We start from the raw sequence: 23,502 nt of genomic DNA, 5'->3' as shown, positions 1-23,502 counted from the left end.
CTAAATGATTGTGCAAAACACGCAATTTGACACTCATATTAGCTCCTAGTGTTTGGAAATTCTGGAGCATCAAATTCTTTTTTTTCCAGTCTCTTATCAGAATATGAATTCTTTAGACGATGACCGGTTTCAGTCCGTAGTGACCATCCTCAGATGGTCTAAAGAATTCATATTGTGATCAAAGACTGGAAAAAAAGCATTTGACAGTATTGGATCACTGATTGTACACGCGACCATGTCGCGCTCGGTGATTCTGGAGCATTTTGTCTACTATTTCGGAATATACTTCAGCTTGGCGATTCTCCAAAAAGTTTTAGACATTTGATACAAAGCTTGTCCATGCTTCCAGTTCAACTTGAGTGATGTGGTTTGTGAAATCATCGTTTTTATATTCTTCGCATTCACATTCACTACTGCTTTTACTCTATCAAACACTTCGACATCATTAATCATCTGATGAGGAAGTAAATACCGCTCTTGGCAAATCTTCACTATGGAAATTAAAGGCTTAGCAGATTGTACGTTTGGGTAAATCCAAGAGAGCTTTTTGTGTAGATGCACGCTTTTTATATTCACAGCACAAAAGTAGCAATCATCAAGGTGGTTTCTTGGCTCTGTGCATGTCATCAGAATTCCAAACGGAAGCCCGTTTTGTTCTTCATGACCCCAGTATCGAAATGACTCCATGCAAGATTTACAAATGTTGTGTGGGGCCCAACATTCATCATTTTGTCGAAGTTGTTTTCCAAAATATGTCCGATAGTTTTGTTTTGCAATATCATGTATATTCCGTCGTTGCTTTCCTTGACAATATTTACAACACATATAGCAAAAATGGTCGGGCTTATTAACACAAGGCTTACGTTAAGAACTCATATTTTCTGTAGCAGAAATGCCCAAACAGGACAGTTTCCTTAAGTAACAGACACAGTATCAGGTTTGCAGAAAAACTGTAATGAATGAGTAACGCAAGAAGCTTACCTGTAGAAATTAATAACGACTGAATGGAAAACAACAAAAGTTCACCTGTGAAACGGCTTATAGTCACGGCGCTCTCTGTGAGAAGCAAATATAATTAACGAAGGTATCAAATGCGCTTGAGGTGCCATCTGTCGGATTCCTGTAAAAATTACCAAGACAACGGTACTAGGCTATACTGAGTCACAGGCGATATTGACTTCAGTTACCTCACTTCAAAAAAGACATGTTTATAATGGTAGATTAGTAAAAAAAGCGTATTTTTTCAACGGTTTATCATGAGAACCAGAGTCTGTGAAAACAAAATAATTTAAAGACTAATTACCTCATGATCATACAATAAAGTGCCAAAGAAACTAGTATAGTCATGCGTATTTAACTACAGAGATACGTAAACAGGCAGTCGGCAGTCGGCAACGCCTATGTAAGACAAATGTCTGGCGCAGCTGATAGATCGGTTACTGCTGCCACAATGGCAGCTTACCAAGATTTAAGTTAGTTTGAAAGTGTTGCTACAGTCGCTGCACAAGCGATGGGACACAACTTCTCCGAGTTAGCGATCAAGTGGGGATTTTCCTGCACAACCATTACACGAGTGTGCCCTGAATATCAGGAATCCGGTAAAACATCAGATCTCCGACATCGCTGCAGCCAGGAAAGATCGTGCAAGAATGGGACCAACGACGACTGAAGAGAATCGTTCAGCGTCACAGAAGTGCAACACTTCCGCAAATTGCTACAGATTTCAATGCTGGGCCATCAACAAGTGTCACGTGTGTACCATTGAATGAAATATCATCGATGCAGGCTTTCGGAGTCGAAGGCCCACTCATGCATCCTTGATGACTGCAACACTTTATACCTCGCCTGGGCCTGTCAACACCGACATTGGACTGTTGATGACTGGAAACATGTTGCCTGGTCGGACGAGTCTCGTTTCAAATTATATCGAGCGGATGGACGTGTATGGGTATAGAGACAACCTCATGAATCCATAGACGATGCATGTCAGCAGGGGACTTTTCAAGCTGATGGAGAGCCTATAATGGTACAGGGTGTGTGCAATTGGATGATCTGGGACTCTGACAGACGACACGTACATAAGCATCGTGTCTGATCACCTGCATCCATGCATCCATTCATGTCCATTGTGAATTCCGACGAACTTCTGTAATTCCAGCAGGACAATGCGACGCCCTACATGTCCTGATTGCTACAGAGTGGCTCCTGGAACACTCTTCTGAGTGTAAACACTTCCGCTGCCCACTAAACTTTCCAGACAAGAACATTATTGAGCATATCTGGGATGCATTGCAACATGCTGTTCAGAAAAGATGCCCAACCCCTCGTACTCTTACGGATTTATGGACAGCCCTACTAAATTCATGATGTCAGTTCCCTCCAGCACTACTTTAGACATTAGTCGAATCCAAGCCATTTCATGTTGCGGCACTTCAGAATGCTAGCGGGGGCCCTACACGACATCAAGCAGGTGTACCAGTTTCTTTGGCTCTTCATTGTATGTACCTAAAGAGACTCCGTAAACTTATCTCACAGAAATTTTTTTTGTTCCCCTGTGTAATCCTTAACTGTTTGAAGATGATTGTATGTTAATGCGACTCGCTGCTGACTTTTGTACAGTCAGTATTTTTTTGTAATGACTCACCAAAGGAAATTAAAACAACTCAAAAGACAGAGTTATGCGAAAATTTATTAACTTTTTATAAACTGCCTGTGTTTGTGAATTACGCATAATCATCTTCATGATAAGACTACAGTGCCATTTATCATCCTTCAGTTCGTTATGTTTTTACTGTTTTTTCTTGAAAATGTACACGTATCTTCAGCAGTTTTACTCAGAGTAAACAAACAATTTCATTCGCATAATGCCTTTATTCCTCACGGCCGCTGCAGTGTTGGCTTTCGTTTCCCGTCTTTCATGCTTACGTATTTCTCATTTGAGACGACGCTCCTGGGGACTATTTCACTGGTACAATTGAATAATTTAGCAATTAAAACTCTTCTCATTACAGTGCGTCACAGAAACTCGTTTCTTAGTTCCTTCGACAAAGTTCAGAAGCTAGGACTCGCGTCTGCCGCAAAATGGAGCCAAACACGATTGGAAAAGTTGACATCTCTCCCACGCTGTGGTTTCCCTTTAGTACTCTCACCTGAGTGGTAACATGATGGCGGCGATCTCATGGGTCTTTGTTTCATCTGTCCCACATTATTTTCAACTTGAAGCCAGTATCTGATCTGTTCATTTGCAACAGTTAGTAGTTTCTACTTCATAAATATCAGTTATGTAGTTCACTTAAAAAAAAATCAGTCTTTCTAGAGTCTTTCATTTAATCGTACCTTAAATTAATCTTTCCACCACGTCATAACTTCTACAACCTATACCTCATACAATGTTTAGGATAGGCTAGTCTTTGTCTGCTCCCTACTATGAAGTTCATTCAAATGAAATCTGGTCAGTGCGTCTACCTTTGTCTTACACGTAATGTGGCACCACGTAACTGTGGGTATGGTGGCGGCATCTATTGGTAGAGAGACTGACGTATGCTCACTGTTTGATGTTGCATACTGCCATCGTGGTTTCACGCCGAGGAGAAGGTGGTCACACAAGTCATCGCCCACTTCTGAACATGCAGGCGAGTAAGGAGGAACAACGAGAAGTGATTCGATGTTTGGCGGCGGAGGGAGTTAGAGGCCATGAAATTTATCGACGGGTGAAGGCTGTGAACGGTGAGTACAGCCTGAGTCGTTCAAGTGTTGTGAAATGGCGGAAACGATTCCTTGAGGGGCGCGAGTCACTGGAAGACGATGCTCGTTCTGGACAGGTGTCATCACACCGGAAATGGTTGTGGAAGTGAATGCTTCAGTCTTGGACAACCGCGGAATCACCGTGGACGAGATCCATCGATTACTGGGTATTAGCGTGGGCACCGCCTACACAACAATGGATCAACATTTAAATTTTCGAAAAATCTATGCTCAGTGGGCTCTCCACCAACAGAGCGCCGAGCAGCGCAATACTCGAATGGTGCTGTCTTTGAGTCATCTGCAACGTTATCATGAGGAGAAATACGGCTTTTTGCGACTTCACCACTGCCACAGAAATCAAAGGCCGTGCACACCAGTTCTGTAAAGCTCATGAGTCCTTCTTTTTTAACCACAAGGGCCCACTGCTTGTCTAGTTAGTGGAATGGGGAACCACCATCAAAGCCCAGAGTTATCAAGGCACTTTACAGAACCTTAGACGGCCACGAAGTCGAAACGCCGAGGCATGTTGTCCAATGGCGTTGTAATCCTGCATAACAATGCCCACCCACACCCGGCCAATGTGGTGAAGACGACATTGCAGCAGTTTCGGTGGGGACGCTGGAACATTCACCATACGGTCCCAACCTTTGACTGTGTGACTTTCACGTGTTCAGACCTCTAAAACAAGCTATTAGCGGACATCAATTCGCAATGGATGACGAAACGTGTGACTGCGTCCAGGCCTGGATCCGACAGCAGCCTATTAGCTTCTTCAAGGATGGAATCGACTGGCTAGTGTTGCAAATGGTATAAATGTGCCAACAGTTTTGGCGACTATTTTTGAGTATGTGTACTGTGTACATCTACATTTTTGAGTTAATAAAATCTTTACCGTTACTTTACACTAATGACAGGGTATCATTTGAATGCTCCTTTATTTCATAACCTATACTGCTCCTGTCAGAATCCCCTCTTCTTTCTCCACCTATTCTTTCTAGCACTTAGAAATGTATTACTTTATTCTCTCTCTCTCTCTCTCTCTCTCTCTCTCTCTCTCTCTCTCTCTCTCTCTCTTCCGGATTCATCTTACATGTTAGATGGAAGAAATTAATTTCGTTTGCGCCTGCCTTATTTACATATACATAAGGAAATTTTACTTTTGATAGTAAATAACAAATTTATAAATATGCACAATCTGACCAAACGTATGAGTGGGCTATTAATGTACATTAATGTGGGTGTGTCTACCCACTGATTTTCTGATAGCTACAACTCTGCTTGGAATACTTTCAATGGAGTGTCTGAATGGCAGCCCGTTCTTCCTCAAGAGCGGAAACCAGAAACAGTCATGTTGCACGCTGATGACTGGAGCGATGTCGACATTATAACTCATCCCAGATGTGTTCCACTGGGTTCAAGTAGTGATTCTTCGCAAGTCAGTCCATTTTAGGATTGTTATTGTCCACGAACGATTCCTACCTAATGACAGGGTATACTGCTGTGCTCATATGACAGTCATCTCGTCTGAACAGTTTTTCTGCTCTGCTCTGCACAGTACACAGCTCTGTAACGTGTGTTCATATCCTCCTGAATTTAGCGTTTTCTTAAGCGCAGTAACTACAGAAAACTCATCTACATCGAAACACAATCTTCTCCTTTCTTCAATGTTGGTACTACCCGAGATGGTAACGTTCTCCAGTTTTCGACTGGGTATACCGGGATTCATTACTCCATATCACTCTTTTCCAGTCATAAAGTAGCCAGTGGCGTCGCTCAGCACTGACCACAGCAATGTGTCGTTTATGAAAAATTGTTCGAGTGTTGTGCATCATTGTTTTTATATCCCAATGCACAGTCATTGTGCTTACAGGAATGGTGCTAGCAATAAGGGACATACGAGCTATTCTTTCCGTTGACTTAATGCGATTTTTACAAGCAATGTCCGCAATGCTGGACCTTTCCTCTCCGTCAGTAGATAAGGTCTGCTTAGTCTAGGTTTAGCTGCTGTTGTTCCTTCACGTTTCACTGCACATTCGCATCACTAGCAGTCTACTTGGGTAACTGTACAATGGTTGAAATGTCCTTCATGGATTTGTTACACCCAATGTCTAGTCCACATTCAAGATCACTGAGCTTCCCTGACTGGCCCAATCTGCTTTCACTGCTTCTCTACTGAGAACACAATATTCCCCACTACCTTTTACACTGACTGGCCGCCTAACATCTAGTGCTCCGTTCTACATTATATAGGAGTGTGTCGAAAATTTTGATCAGTTGGTGTAATTATTACTCACACGGGTATTAATGCACGGGAAAATTACCCCAATTCCCTTAAAATAAAGCTAAAGTCAAGAGTCTGTTTACAGACCCCACAATAGAACACGCCGGTGCAGTCATTTAAAGCACTCCGTCTTCAGGCCACAAGTGGCCCATCGGGACTATCCGACCGCCGTGTCATCCTCAGCTTAGGATGCGGATAGGAGGGGCGTGTGGTCGGCACATCGCTCTCCTGGCCGTTATGATGATTTTCTGTGACCGCAGCAGCTACTATTCGGTCGAGTAGCTCCTTAATTGGCATCACGAGCCTGAGTGCACCCCGAAAAATGGCAACAGCTCATGGCGGCCTGGATGGTCACCCATCCAAGTGCCGACCACACCCGACAGCGCTTAATTACGGTGATCTGACGGGAACCGGTGTTTCCACTGCAGCAAGGCCATTGCGCAGTCATTTAACTTAAAGGATTATTTTGGCTTCCTTAATGTAAAAATGATGAGATAGCTGCGGCTGAAGAACTCGGACCACGAAATGTTGAAGTAAGACCAAGTTGGGGCTGTGAAAATTTATACAACAAACAGTTCGTTAACCTAGTTGAAACAGGTTTATTTCGGAAATTAATTCCAACTCACTCATTTATTTCAGTACATGAAGCAACAGTATCTGATTTTAAAGGCCTTTTTGGAGGAAACAAATGAGCTGACTGTAAAGTAAAAAAGCTCTTATAACCTCCCATTCATAAAATCCAAAGGTGTTGGAGGAATTTGACAAGTGTAGCCCACATGTTAACAGGAAGTAAGATTACAGTTTGTCCTCTCATTGCCTCAAGATCATTAGCGAGATACAGTGTATAGCTCTGAACTTGAATTTAAAAGGACGGATGTTCAAATGCCCTCCTTTCATCCACATTAATGTTTTCAGTACTTTCCGAAAACTGCCAGGATGGTTCCTTTGAAAACGATACGGACATTTTCCTTCCCTATCCTCCAACAATCTGAGATCGTCCTCCGTCTCTAAAGATCGTCGACGCGAATTTAAACCCTATTCTTCTTGCCTTTCATTAGAGACCGCAAGATGGCTCAGATTAGAAAGCAAAGCAGAAAGAATATAAGCCACGTTATTTTCGAAGGAACCATCCCAGCTTTCGTTGTAATCGATTTAAGGAAAATATCGGGAACCTTAAGTCGCCTGAACGTGTAGTGATTTGAAACCGACCCCTCCCAAGTGCTAGTCCACTGCTTCAAACACTCCCCAATCACATTCAGCGAAAAGAAGAAAAAGATAGCAAATAAAGTGTAGGACCCTAAAGTTTAATTTCATTTCTTACTGCACAAAACCCTTTGCTGTTTGCTTTGTTGTTGCCTATTCCCTTATTTTCATACAATTATTTTTGATTCATTTGTATACGGCAACTGCAAAGGAAATGCCTTATTACAGATTAACGTGAACTTTTTTGGCCAAATAACAGGCTTCGTTCAACTGCAAAGACTGTTCAGGTTATACATAATGCAGAGTAACCAGTCTTTTTTATTATCTGTGTGCAGGGCCCATGATTCACCCATGGACGCTATTCACGGATCCCAAAAGGGGCTGCTTGCTGTGCAACATCTATGATCTGAAGAAGCCCTTACAACTGAACTAAACCTGTTATCACTGTATAAAAAGTGCGACTGTGTACTGTAATAAAAGGAATTTAAGTAAGTCGTTTATCATGGAGTTCCCTATTTCGCAGTATGTCAGGCCTTCATATATACATAAGAATCGTAAAATCAAATAACCGTTTTGAATTTACCATTTATGAGAGAAAAACATAAGAACATCCGTACCATAGTGAATGCTGAACTTAGAATCATAACCAGAATGGTAAAAAATTTATTTCAAAGCAGGACTCTAAAATTTCCATTTCTTGCGTACATAAGCATGGCAGTTCCCAGACGTGTCATCCCACAAGAACTAAATTTTATAGACGAAACGAAGGCTTTTTACGTGCCACAAAATTAATGATTGTCTATTGCGTACGAGAATTTTGAAATGAATAAAAATTCTGCGCTTCACATTCCAGGCAGGGGGAGGGCAGAAACACCCCCATTGCCCCCTTCGGACGCCCTAACGTAGAACGATTTTTACAGTCAGATTCTGGCAAAGAATTTATCGGCAAACATCGGGATGTTCTGATCATAACTAAAGATAATATATGGATCCAAATCATCCATGAATCACTCTCGTATTCAAAATGAAGACGACAGAAAACTGAAGGATTAAAAATCAAAAGAGCGCATTTCAAAATTTACTGTGATGATCATATTACCGTACCAACGATGAGCAGCTACTCTATCTCTCTCTCTCTCTCTCTCTCTCTCTCTCTCTCTCTCTCACACACACACACACACACACACACACACACACACAAATGAGGTTCAACCAGAATCCTTACTAGATCTCGTACGTAATACTCTGCAATACTAGTCTATTTTCAGAGATGTAAGGTTGGCAATCTGTCTCACAGCGAATGGCTTTGCGTCACTAAAACAGGACCCACATCACTCTAAGGCTAACCGTGAAACTGTCACAGCAGATTTCGCCTCTCAGTGGAAGTGACAAAACTCATGGCATAGCGATATACACATACAATACACAAATGGCGGTAGTATAGCGTACACAAGGTATCAAACAGCAGTGCATGAGCTGAGCCCTCATTTGTACTCAGGTAATTCACGTGAAAAGATTTCCGACGTGGTTATGGTCACACGACTGGAATTAAGACTTTGAAAATGGAATGCTAGTTGGAGCTACACGCATGGGAGATTCCATTTTAGAAATCGTTAGGGTATTCAGTATTCCGTGATCCCCAGTGTCAACAGTGCGCTGAGAAATTCAAATTTCAGGCATTAGCTCTCATCAAGGACAACGCAGTGACTGACTGGCTTCGCTTAGCGATCAAGAGCAGCCGTGTTCGTGTATAGTTGTCAGTGTTAGCAGACAAGCAACGCCGCAGAAATTAATGTGGGACGTACGACGAATGTATCCGTTAGGAGAGTTCGGTGAAATTTGTCGCTAATGGGATATGACAGCAGATGAATGACACGAGTGCCTTTGCTAACACATCGAGATCGCCTGCAGCACATCTCCTGGGCCCATGACGACATCGGTTGGACCCTAGACGATTGGAAAACCGTAGCCTGGTCAGGTAACCCCGAATTCAGTTTGTAAGGGCTGATGGTAGGAATCTAGTGTGGCGCAGCTCCCACGAAGACGTGGACTCAGGTTGTCAACAAGCCACTGTGCAAGCTGGTGGTGGCTCTACGATGGTACGGTCTGCGTTGTGTCCTCTAGTCCAACGGGCCCGATAACTGTGAATCATTATATTCGGCTACTTGGAGATCATTTGCAGCCATCCATGGCCTTCATAGTTATGGATGACAATGCGCCATGTCACCGGGCCACAGTTATTCGCGATTGTCTTAAAGAACATTCTGGACAACTCGTGAATGATTTGGCTACCCAGATTGGGCGACATGAATCCCATGGAATACTTATGAGAAATAATCGAGAGGTCATTCGTGCAGAAAATCGTGCACCTGCAACACTTTCGCAATTATGGATGGCTAAAGAGGCAAACGGCACAATATTTCTGCAGAGGTCGTTCAACGATTTGTTAAGTCCATGCGAAATCGAGTAGTTGCACAACGTCGGGCGAAGCAGGTCAGTCACAACATTAAGAGGTATCCCATGATTTTTGTGAAATCAGCGTAGAGTTGAGTGTAAAGCCAATAGCATTACATTAATATACAACCAGAAAATGTAATAAAATCAGAAAATAATTTTGTGTCAAAGGGACGATGAGGTAGTTGTCTTGTGAATGGTGTGGTGCGTATAAAATGCGAACTGAGAAAATGTATTGTACATTATTGACACAAACTGTATAGTAGGTATGGTGAGATAGAGAGAGGGGCAAGGGGTGGAAAGGAAGGGATTGTTCGAGAAATGAAAGGAAAAATGGTTCCTCCAATCTCATTTCTTACTTAACTGATATGAAACAGCTTTTGCGATCAGATAAAGTGCGACTCTAAAGCTTCTGGCTGTGTAGGATGCAGGTCGTGTGCACAGGAAGAGAAGTCACAAATATCGACCAGTTTACATTTCAATGGGAAGACGCCAGCGCTAACCTACACCTGATAAAATTTTTTATAGAGTTGCGATTATGAGCAAGCATAATCAGCATAATGAAATGACGACAGTGAAAATTTGTATCGGACCGTTACCCGAACCCGGAATTCCCCCTCATCGTCAGCGGTCGATTCAATTTTTTTTTCTGTTTTTTTTTTTCGTTGCGTTTGGTTTGGGCGGACGTCACAATACATCCGTTCAAGTTGATCGTTGATTCCTTTACTCAGTTTTTTTATTACAGAGAGCGAGCAGCAGTGTATTGGAAGCAAAGTATATGATTATTGTTCCATCATATTTCTACTTCACACTACCAAGTCGATTTTGGCAGCCTTAGGTGGTCTGAAATGTTCCTGTTACTCACGTGAAAGTCAGTGTTCGAAGTTACTGATTTCTCTCAAACAAACGATTTTGCTCTTATTGTTTCTCTATTGGCGAAACAATACCCACCGAGCCGCACTTTTATATCGGCCGATACGCCACGCAATTTCATTCACCCACAGCGATAACAAGTTTTATAAAATACACTTGATACACACGGTTCTGGGGTAGGCAGTTCTGCACAGACACAGGCGTACTCCGGTTGCACTCACGTTGTAGTAAAGGATTTCATGATGCATTGCACTTTGTGAGTAATACGTTTTCTCTAGCAAGGAAATATCGGTGTTATGAAACTGGTCTGATCCGGTTCACCACGATCTCTTCTGTATTAGCTTCCCCTAATGTAAAAGTCAATACACCATGCCTCTTTCTCCTCAACAGGGCTGAAGTAATGTTGGATGGCTGATAGTGTCCTGGTGAGCAGAAGCTGTGCGCAGTAAGACATTCTTATCAGATCGTGCAAGATTTGTACATGTACTGCAGAGCGTTAGACAAGTAAGCTAATTGCACTGTGAAATTATAATTATTACGAACCTATGTAACTATGCAGAGAGGCAACAGCACCTACATTTGAATTCTTCGGATCTGCATATCTGTTTCTTGTTACCTGAAACGTAGAAGATAAATATGATCTATATGTTGATAAGAGAGGATTTATAGCGCTTCTGCCTGTTGTAAACTGTTGGTTACATGTTGAGCATGGGTTTAACATGGAATAAAAATTTTGGGGGAATTCCCTTCCACCACTCGCTTACTCGGTAGGGAGATGAGTTATAAAAGTGAAGCATTCACTAGAGACAAGATACTTGTGTCACATCATCACAATCAGCAATGTTGTTCAATGACTTTTCTCTCAAGGACACATAAGCAACCAAAATATGTAAGTCTGGCAAATATACAGGATGAATTTTTTTATCTTCAGGCAACGAAATGTCTCAAAAAGTTGCACATCGGATTAAAAAACGAAAAAATACGAGCTCAGCGTTCTTAAAAAAGCTAAAAAAGTATTCGGTTATACCAATTTTCTCTCCCGCCCCATTCGCAAGGGCATCCCATTGTTATTGTTGATACGGATTCTAGAGGAAAAAAATACGTAACTTCTGTAAGCTGTAATCGACAAATAACACAATCAAGTTCCAAAACGATAATGTCTAGAGAAAAATGCATGTACCATGGAAAGGAAACCAGACGTGTTCAGAATTTGTGGAAAAAGCTCTTCTCACCTCTCATCAAGTTGTTTGAGGTGTATCCTCTAATCTCTCACAATTGTATCCTTGTTGGTAAGAATTATTTCGCAGTAAGTGCTCAAAATCGTCGGAACCCACTTCAAAGCTCTTGTTTATCTCCACATGGAATGAGTCAACACAATTCAGAAGTTTTTTACGATGTAATCTAATGACAAGCATTGGTGATACGCTAAACCATGTTGTCGCTCGTTGTAAATACTTCATTACAAACCCCACAAACAAAACTCAGGCGGAATACGATCCGGCTATCTAGCACGGCAAGACACTGGACCACGACTTCTGATCCACTGACGATTGTACATGCGGTCTAATGTTTCCTATGCTGCCACAGAATAATGTGCTACACAACAATCTTATTGAAACCACATTCTTTGTCGCAAGTTGAAGTGAATGTCTGCAAGCAACAATGGATGATCGCCCTTGAAGAACGTTCGATGTTTAACACCGTTTTAGGTGGCATTGATAAGGGAGAGACCATTGGGTTTGTCACCAATTATTCCATACCAGACGTTCATATTCCATGGACACTGATGTTCGACTTGGAGTAAGCAAAGTTGTATTTTCCATAGCCCAATAATGCAAGTTGTATTGATTAATCGTACCACGGTTCATGAAAGTCGAATCGTCAGAGAACAGTACTCGAGCAAAGGAATTGGTGTCTCTTTGCATTTGCTGAAGCAACCAATGATAAAATGTTACTCGTTTCTGGAAATTTTCCATGAAGTTCTTGATGGGGGAAAATATAAGACGAGTCATATTTTCTACGTTTCAAATACAACAAATAGTAGAGCGATTAACTCTCGATTCACGACTAAATTTCCGACTGCTAAAGTGGACGTTTTAATTCACTGCAGCTAATATCGCAGTTTTATTATTGTCTCCAGCAACCATTATTTGGCAATTCTGTTCCGCGGCTGTTCATTTCCCTCAGTGGTCAACCGTCGAGTAACCGACCAAAAAAGGAGCGCGTGATCGTACCCTGTTTAAAAAGCTTGAGCATAAAGGGTTATAGAATTACCGACATTCTCGCTACTCTCTCGACAAATGTAAACCATTTTAAGTTCTATCTCAGTAGCCTATCTTCTAAAAAACAATGCAGTCAGGCTACGAAGGAACGTACGGTACCCACCCGAGCTGCTCAGAGCCGCTACGTGTCAGAATTCATGAGAGAAATGTTGCGAGAGAGGGACGATTTACGCTGGGATGCACAGTGAATCAGTGGTAGTATCAACAATTCTTTGATTCCACCAATAGTGCACAACACTACGGTCGTCCACAGGTCAACCGGTGCACGTGCTTGTGCAACCGTTTGCGGAATGTGCTGATGTCCCGATGGCGCCAGTGATGTCCGTTGCCATTGGACATCGGCAGCTGCCTGTACGGCGCCTTGTAGCCCAGGAGCAGGAGAAGAAAGGGTCGAGGCCCATTTAGGATCTCTGGAGTTTGCCCAGTGACGTATCCGTTCCATATCGTGGTCCTCATGTCGTGTGCATGCGTGTGACAACCGACACTAGTTAAACGATGCCGGGCAGCTATGGCTCCGGTCAGTCTGTGGGGGTCAATCAGACTGCCGTCTAGGAAACTGCCAGGGGATACCTCCCACAACCACATTGTAGACAGATTGCAATCCATCGCCCAAGGCCCTCAGAGGGCGGAGGAGGGCCTCATACCAGCTTCTCGCTTTGTTGAAGTTCCCAGATCGAGCAGCTTCTATGCCCCGTGCCATGCCTACTGCCGAAACTTGGAAAGTTGATCGGCTGGAGAGCGGCCAGCAGATCTTCGTCTGTTAATCGTAATTTCTATGAAATGTAACAGATTGTCATTGGCATGGTTGAAGATGTAAACAGAACGATAGCACGACTGAACGCCCGATCCTCTAGGCTCAATTATTTGTATACATATTGGTAGGCTTCTTACATAGTTTTACTTGGAAAAGGGGAGACGAGTGGTTTGGTTCCACATTACCTGTCCCGTCAGCTTTTCCTGGCTCACTCTGCACTGAGCACGCTAGGCATGGTCATAATATGCAAGAGTGAGTTTTCATCAGTATGCAAGTGCTCCGATGTACAACTCTACTCTTGCTCACACTGTACTGCAGCAACGCTATTCTCTACACTTTGCATGTGGCTGGTGTTTCAAACCCATCTGGACACAGTGTCTGACGTAATCTCTGACCAGTGGCCTACTTCATTAGCTCATTAAGCTGAGCTGTCTGGTAACGGCCAGAATAAAACTTTTAAGAACTTTACGATTCACCCGCCAAACTTTTTCTGGATGCAGCAATATTTTAGAAATGAGGGATGACATGCACACAATGAGATCAAGCCACATAATCAATGAATTAATATTTAAAAATAGCTATACTGAGAAAACTAAAACAGTGATTGTATTGTATTTTATTGTATGGAACTGGGGAATTAGAAACGAGGGAGAGGCGTCGTCAATCCCATAGCCCTCAGAGGTTCACAATCCCACAACAGGCTACAGCAGTCGCCTCACCCCACTGCCGCCCTACTCCACTCGCCCCACCTCCGCCCCACACCGAACCCAAGGTTATTGTGCGGCTCGGCCCCCCCAGTGGACCCCCCGCCCCTCCTGGGAACGTCTCACACCAGACGTTTGCATGGTAGAGTAATTATGGCGTGGAGAAAGTGTTTGTGTAGTAATCGCCGACATAGTGTAACTGAGGCGGAATAAGGGGATCCAGCCCGCATTTGCCGAGGCAGATGGAAAACCGCCTTAAAAACCATCCACAGACTGGCCGACGCACCAGACTTCGACAGTAATCTGCTGGGCGGATTCTTGCCGGGGACCGGCATGCCTTCCCACCCGGAAAGCAGTGCGTTAGACCACACGGCTAACCGGGCGGACCAAAACAATGATACATTTGCAACTCATTGCATTTTTTTACATTTTTGATACAATGCATTTTTCACGAGATAATACCGTTTTGGAAATTAGTTGTGTTGTATACCGATTACAGCACCATACATCTTGCAACGACAAAAATGTTCCATGCATATTTTTTCCCAAAGAATCCGAATTTACTATAAAGATAAGATGTTCCTGTTTAAGTTTTAGAACTTAACCTTCCACCACACCCTACAATCAGAAAGTACTTTTAAAAATCCCAAACACGCATTTTTCAATCTGTCTCAAAATAAAAAAAAGTGCACCCCATATATTACTGTTAACAATTTTACAAGATACACCGAGTGAGGTGGCGCAGTGGTTAGCACACTGGACTCGCATTCGGGAGAAGGACGGCTCAATCCCGCATCTGGCCAACCTGATTTAGGTTTTCCATGATTTCCCTAAATCGCTCCAGGCAAATGCCAGGATGATTCCTTTGAAAGGGCACAGCCAGCTTCCTTCCTTGTCCTTCCTTAATCTGATGAGACTGATGACCTCATTGTTTGGTCTCCTCACGCAAACAACCCAACCTGTACAAGATACTCAGGCTTGCTTTTTTCTATCAGTATTGCGGTTTCTGCGAGCAATTGGATAGAGAACAGTGATTGTCTTCTACTGGGAAAATACAGCCAATTATGACAAAATTAGACCCATGTAGCAACCCACAAAAAGGCTAGTGTACATATTATTAACCACGTTAAATCTTTCTTCCTCTTGAAACATTTCTGCTTTTGTAGGTTATACACAAAGCCTCTTCCAGTCTTTAGTTTTTTCTCGCAGTTGAGGCCTTTGTTACACGTTTTTCTGAGTTGCATTCTTTGTCATATCTATGAATGCAATAAAATTCACCAATTTGCTATAACTCAGACATGCTATCCACTTAATAATACACAACCTGCAAGCAGCCACCATCTAGTGGGCTGTCTGCAGTGGTAGGTGGTCTGATGGCCTATGGCAGCCAGTACCCAATCAAATAAGAAGGCAAAAACCTCTCAGTAAGCTGAACTTTGTGGACATCTTCGTGGTGGTCAGGTTTGAGACTAACCTGGTAATACAGTGTTATTCTAAATGATGGACCAATTTCTTAAAAATTCTCTATACTGGAATAACCGGCACAAAAACGCATTAAATAAGATGCAATCAATGATCTTCACTGGGTTGCTGTCAGATCTGTATTTAGAAGTCAAACATGTATAGGTGTGACAGATAATAGGATTGCATTTAAAGAGTGTAGGCATTTCCTGGATACCTGTTTTCACATTTTTGAAAACGGAGGTAGTCTAATTAACCAACCTCTTAAAACCAAATTTTTTCGGTAGTCTGCAAGCTGCTTTTCCCAAGTCAGGTGAAGAACAGAAAATGTACCTCAATACAAAGAATGTGACTTTAATGCCACGCAAAATTAGTAGTGACTGGTACTTGACTGATGCCGCAGATAAGCTGTGAAAGGAACTTCAGATTTTTCAAAAGGGAAATTCTGACTGAGGCTTGAAGGTAATAGTTTAGTTACATGTTACTGCAAATAGAAATAAAGAGTTTTACACAGCATCACAAGTGAAAATACCAAAAGTAGTAGCAAATAATACTCCAGTAATAAACATTGTCACAAATGACGAAAACTGTTTCATGTGGTCAATTACGGCTGGATTGTGTCCGGTAAATTGTAATCCACAATGCATGTCAAATTATTTTCCATAAGTAAACTTTGCCAACATATTAAGCCACTCGACAGTGTCATGCCTAGTAGCTACAACAAGTTTATTGAGTTTACCAAGTTCAGCAATGAGGCAAGAACAAGTTTGTTGTATTTACCAAGTTTGGCAACAAAGTGAAGCTGAAAATTGTTATTAATGCTGATATGAAATACGTAGTAGAGTCAGTTGCTACATGCAGTAGATGTAGTCATAGTAGTGACTCTGGTTTGTGTTATAATAAGTTATATCTGCACAAACCATGCAGCATAGTCTACTAGATACACTGCAGCTATGACGAGGGATATTCCGACTTCAAATTTTACAGGGTCAGTGATTGCATGGAATTGTTCACTGAACAGCTGTATGCAATCAATGAGAGTGTGAATGACCCATTATTTGAAAATAAATGCAATCAAAAGATGAAGGAGCTAAATTAAGTAAAGCTCACATTTCTCTTCCATCATCTAAAATGGAGGTACATATCTTGTACGAAAAATACTGCAGTATTGCTCCAAGAATGGTACTGCAACACAGATTTGTGATTTATTGATTTGTTAAATTTCTTGACATGCTCACTAGAAAAGTATGCATCATACCTGAAATCAGATAATGAAGATATAAGTTCCTCATGAGGCGAACAAGTTAATCAGAATGCAATTTTTCCATGTGTGAGTAATGATCCGCTTTTACTGGACGGTCACTTACCTTCATCTGAAATGGTTTTAGTGAAATGATAATGGAAGGCAAGTACCAAACAGCTTGCAATGTATGGAAAGTATTCAAGTGTAAAACATTGGCAGACTGTTTCGATTAATATTCGAATATTGGCATGCTATTCCTTGCTGAAGTATAAGAAAAATATCGTGGTCTATGGCCTAAACCATGTGAAATGGATCCTCTTCATTACATTACTTCAACTGGTTTGGCATGAGATGCTCTGCTGAAAATTACTGAAGCAGAGTTGCAGCTTACAGCTACAATCAAACAACTCCAGTTTGTTGAAAAAGGAATTCGAGGTGGTATTGTCCATTGTTCTTGCAGATATGAAGGGCCAACAACAGATTCTTGACCAATTATGATAAAAAATTGACGAATATTACACCATATTTCTTGATGTCAATAGGCTTTAAAGTTGGGTGGTCTCGCAGCATCTTTAAGTGTTAGATGTTGTACAGCTTCCTCTACAGTGTGTAGAAACTTTTTGTGTGAAGAATGTACCAGACGAACATTTAGCAGTTGATCTCGGATATCCAGAGAGTATTCAGGGTTTTCATTCAGATTTGCCATCATGTCTGGAACACATGTAGCTACTAACTGATGGTAGAAAACCTAATAAATTTGTTGACCTTGTGTTATAACAAAAACTATTTAATCCACTACATGAAATAAAAAATGGTTTTAAAAAATATTTTATCATTTAGGCCAGTTCCATTGATGAAGAAGTACATTAAAACGAATGAGTAAAAACAACGATTCTGAGGAGAAATTTTTCAAACTGATGATTAATAGTGTGTTTAGAAAAACTACACCAAACTTGTGACAGACGCAGGACAAAAGACTAGTATCAGCCAGGGAAAGCACATATGGATCAGCCAAACCAGGCTTTCAAAGTAGTGTTATTTTTAACGAAAACCTAGTTACCATTGATAGAACAGGCTTAATAAAGGCTTTTATAAACACATTGCAGAAGGGAAGGCCATTTTAGATATTTCAAAAACCCTTCTCATTTTCATATCAACACATATTAAACAACTTTCTGGCAAATCATGTAAAACTATGCTACACAGACACAAATAGCCCGATCTCTGACACATTAAATTCCAGATATTTACATGGTTATCAGAAATGATATCCATACAAGGTTTGATACTTTGCGTTTGCCTGGTAAATAAAGGATTGCATTAATGAAAGACTTTTGAATGGTGAACCTATTAGAGAATTGTTAGTCTACAAGCAAAAATGTATTGAATTAAGACTGAGCCTTGATGGATGATGTGTCTTCACCCATCATGCATCAAGGCTCATCAAGGGTATAAACCAGCCTTCTGTGAGTATGTTAACTGTCATGGATTACAGGCAATGTGTAGTGGATTCAGAAGTTAAAACAGCAGTGCAGTCTGTAATTTAATCAAAGCATGAGGTGCCTCCTGCTGTTAAAAACTGTTTCACTGTATACGACATTATGCAATATATGCTTCTGGAAAAGGATATGTTGGCCTCAGGCCACTATATGATGATGCTTCATTTTCTTGGAAATGCAAATCATGGAAAATATGTATCCATGTGTGTGTGTGTGTGTGTGTGTGTGTGTGTGTGTGTGTGTGTGTGTGTGTGTGTGTGTGTGTGTGCGTGTGCATGCATAAAAAATATAAATTGTAGAGTGTGACTGTAATTGATGTGATTTCACATATGCCCTTCTGCTTGAGTAGATTAAACTCACAGTTGCCAGGAACATATGTTCTCATTACATCAACTTTGTCTGATTTCAAAGTATGCTTGATGAATACTTTTCCATGGTAATTTATATAATTCTGTTTATTTGTAATAAAGAAATGTCCATTGTAATTGTTCAGATAGGGTACATATGAAAAATGTAAAGATATTGTACAATTTATATCTGAATAACCTTGTTATACATTGAATGTATAATCATTAAATGAGAACACAAAAAAGTATAATAGATTTTACGTCTAGAGCGTATTTTGTTCATTTTTTCCCATTCCCACTGTAATGTATTGTTTGTGTGTTAGAGAAGAAAGGTAGATGGAAATTAACACAGCATTAGCAGAGATGACATTCATCATCTCTCTTAGCAGTCAGCTGGTCATGTTACTATACAACTGCTGTGTTTGAGTGTGTATGTGTGTATTTATACTTTTTTGAACATGATGCAGTAAGTTGAGACTTATAAAGTTCCCACAGAGCAAAGAGTGGTAGTTACTGAGGAGATTTCACCTACTGGGAGCATCAGCTAATTGAGGTGTAAGGGTGCCAGCTACTGAAGAGGCGCCATCTACTGCACAAAACTGTATTTCTTTCATATTACAATGTTGTTACCTCATTAAATAGATTCAGAAAGAGAAAGAGGTAGAAAGACAGAAAGACAGACAGACAGGGAGAGGGATAGATAGGGAGGGAAGGGTAGAGAGAAATGTACTTTTATGTGTACACACATGATGATGAGGGAATATCGTGTACAAACACATGTGAGATGAAGCGTTTACAGAGGTGGAACCTAATGCATAATGCAGTATCTCTGTGTGTGTGTGCGTGTGTGTGTGTGTGTGTGAGAGAGAGAGAGAGAGAGAGAGAGAGAGAGAGAGAGAGAGAGAAGTAGAGAGATGGCACCAATGTATGCAATTCAGAGACTTGCAGAATTACACAGCTATATTCTGATGCACTGCCTCATTTTAATTTCTGCTAAAACATTACAATGAAACTGTCTGGGGGGGGGGGGGGTATACACATCTTGGCTAGTTCTACCATCTTGCAATTTTTAATTTCCCACCATCACCAAATTAGATTTCTCAGTGAATAGGGTCCACTAGTGGCGGACATGGTGCTGAACTCACTACAGGTATGGTACTAGTTTATGACGCGTTTCTCTGTGAGCACTTCTGTTCAGTGCAAGAATGGAACTATTTATTTAGCTGAGTCGTGGAGGGAATAAAGTGGGTGAGACACGACATATTCTGCTGTGTTTTTATATTTTTCAAGTGCTCTGTTAAGAGATGTTGAATAGAGAGGAATGGCAAGATGCATAAAGATATTTGCAGACGAAGATTTATTCAAAATCTTCTTCCTCCCACTTTACAACTTTAATAAGCCTCCAACAGTGCAAATTACAATGACTGTATTTCACTGTATCTTTTTAATTTCACCAGAACAGTAGCCTGCTGTTTGTGAATGTAATTTTGCTACTGAATGAATGTAGACTTCACTGTGCCAGAGGAGTACAGAGACCAATTATTTTCATTATGGCTCATAACTTAGGAATTCAAAGAAGTTTCTACAGAAATTGATGGAATTGTTATTTGATGTGGTATCTGTGATTTCAGAATTTTGTGTTGGACCAAAAACACGAGTGACATAACACCAGACATCCATTACAAAAACTTGAACCATCCAGTCTTCAAAGGATTTCTTCAAAAATACAGGAAGATGTCAATGCCTGATGACAGTACTTTAAGAAAAAAGTACATAGAGCTGTTCACCAAGAAACCATACAAAAAATCAAGGAGAAAGTGTCTGACTGGGATTTGGGAATCATTCTGGACGAACCCATAGACTCAATTGAAAGATACATGTTGAACATTTTAAGTAGAAGATAAGTGTAGGTCCTGACTTACTTTTTCCCAAGCTAGCTAACTTTTTGACTCACTTTGTGAGCCAGTAACTTCACTGTCTTAGAAACGTTACCCAGAACCTACACTTATCTTCTACTATAGTCGAATGTTTAGGTCTAACACACTGATTTTCACTAAAAAATTTTCAGGCCTAAATCACTCCTTTTCATTAAAAATATATATTTTGTATAAATAGCTTAGAAAATTAAGAAAAATGAGTATTTTTCTTATCACACTCACTCATTATTAAGAAAAAATATCTTTTTTGTACAAAAGGAGAATGTAAGAAAATAAATTTGGTATTATTTTCATAAAAGGTGCATCAAAAAAATTTGTTCATTCTCACGATGAATAATTCATATTACAATTTTACTGGCTGACTGGTTCAGTGTATTTTATTATAAAAATTGATTGTAAGAAAATAAAACGATTTTTGTACATTTTATTTTTTATCTAAAATTTTTCTAATTTTTTATTCTTGAGCATACATAATATATTATGAACAGTTGATTTTTTGTGGTTTTTAGATATGACTTGATTACATTTCTACCACATTCACAAGTAAATTTCATTTTCTGATATTCTGTACTACATTGTTTACGTATATTATGATATCCATCATTTTGATACTTATCTTTATGGAATTATCTTTATGAAATTTTTATCCATACAATTACTTCACTGCTTTAGCTGTTTCGTATTGTCCATTTAAGGATAGTAAAATTTAGTAGGACATTCAGTGAATACCAGATCATGATCCATTGCTTTTATTTTTAAGTTTGTTCTTTTCTTTATGTTTCAGTTTTGTCTGTCCTTCTTAAACTAACTGAACACCCCAGTCAGCAATTAATTTTATTATCTATCTGTTAAAATAATCTTTAACTCATTATTAAGCTTCATACAAACTTGTACTCAATATCTAGTGTTTAAGGGGTCACATCCAGTGATATTATATAAAATATTTATCTCTAACTCACTTACTTTTTTTAATGTCTTCAAAGGCACTTGAGCTGTTCAGTTTCTTGATTAGGGTCTCCATTTACATGCAAAAAATTTTATTACATTTTTTTCTCAATGCATAATGTCCATATGTTAATTTATTTTCCAAAACATATCTTTCAGTCCAGTCAAAACATATCTTTCAGTCCAATGCTTCCTTGTTTATTTCAACTGTATAGATTTCAAATAGGTAAAAAAATAGTTTGCTTTACTTTCAACTACCCCAGTTTCAGTTATATTTTAATTTTTTCTAGTTCTTAACCTTTTTAAATTCTAGCTACTTTCATACAAATGTAATAAAAATGTTTCTCTATAAGTGGAAGCTGAAAATAAAATGTGTGCTACAAATAAACTGTCTACTACAACCACCCAAAAATATTGTATTACAGAGGTATTTGGAAATAAAACGAAACAAACTAGTGAGAGATTTGCATTATGGATACTTCCAGAAAATTTAAATAAAAATAAATTTGTTACAAATATTGAAGATATTATCTACACAAATGGAGAACTAAAATTAAAAGAATTTCAGCCAGTTACACAACCATTCTGCGATAGTATTATGGTAGTTATAATTTCAACTTTAATAGAATGTACAGAAGATGAAGGCAAAAAACAATTTTTTGTTGAAAAATACGTGGATTATTTAATAGTTTCTTGCAAGGAGTATTTTCTAAATTTTTTTCTGCAACACTTGCTGTCTAAGAAATTTACCTCTTTTTTTAGACTGGAATGCAACAACATCTAAAGATGCTAAACAAGCTATTAATGTAGATATGGCTGTAATACAAAGTAAATATACTAATCCAGTTATTATTCCTTACAAGGCAGAACTGGCAGAGGTCAAAATTGATACATAATTAAAAGAACCACCACAAATACTACAAGAACTTACAAAGTAATCAGCATTTTGCAGGTATTTTTAATAAAGAAGAATCTGAGAATATTTCAATTTTCGTCTGCACAGAAGAATGCAATGTAATAGTTAACAACATGAACTCTGTTGGAAAAGACTGTTTTCCATGGATAAATTCTAATTCTAGAGAAAAAATATACAATAAATTCATTTCCCAATTATCGAATCCTGCTGTTAATAAACAGCAAGGTAACCAAGTTATAGATTTTATAAACTGCCCAGACATATTATTAAAAGAAACATTTTCCTCTGCACTATCTAAAGAAAATGGAATTACAGGATTAGAAGCAACAATTTATATTTGTATTAACACAGATATCCAAAAAGGACAAGAATTAGATCCATTAACAGATTGTTTAAAATTAATAATAAATAACAGCAAATATTTTGAGAAAGCTCCTTTTTATTCCATTCCAATAGCTAAAATTTGGAAAAAATTAACAGATTTCTTACAAAACAGATGTTTTTCTGTTTTTAGTGATGTTCTATAGTATGTATATTCAGGTAGTGAAATACTAGAGCATTAATAGGAATACAAATAAAAACCAAAAATAAACAAAAAAGATAAAAGTTAGTTAAATTTGTTTTAACTGTATACCTGTTAACTGTATACAAAATTCAAGGGAGCAAATGACATAATTTCTGTAATCCAAAAATGTTTCATTAAAATCTGGAGGAACATTTCTCTAAGACACATAACCTGTTCTCTTCCACACACTATAATATAAAATATCGAAAATTAAGAATAATATGTCACAATAATGTTATTCTGCTTGCATCTCAAAAAACTCTACCCATATCCTATTGAAGAAATTAAACCAGT

Source organism: Schistocerca americana, chromosome 1, assembly GCF_021461395.2.
Source record: "Schistocerca americana isolate TAMUIC-IGC-003095 chromosome 1, iqSchAmer2.1, whole genome shotgun sequence".
NCBI lineage: Eukaryota > Metazoa > Arthropoda > Insecta > Orthoptera > Acrididae > Schistocerca > Schistocerca americana.
The sequence above is the reverse complement of the archived record's forward strand: the minus strand, read 5'-3'. Positions refer to the sequence as shown.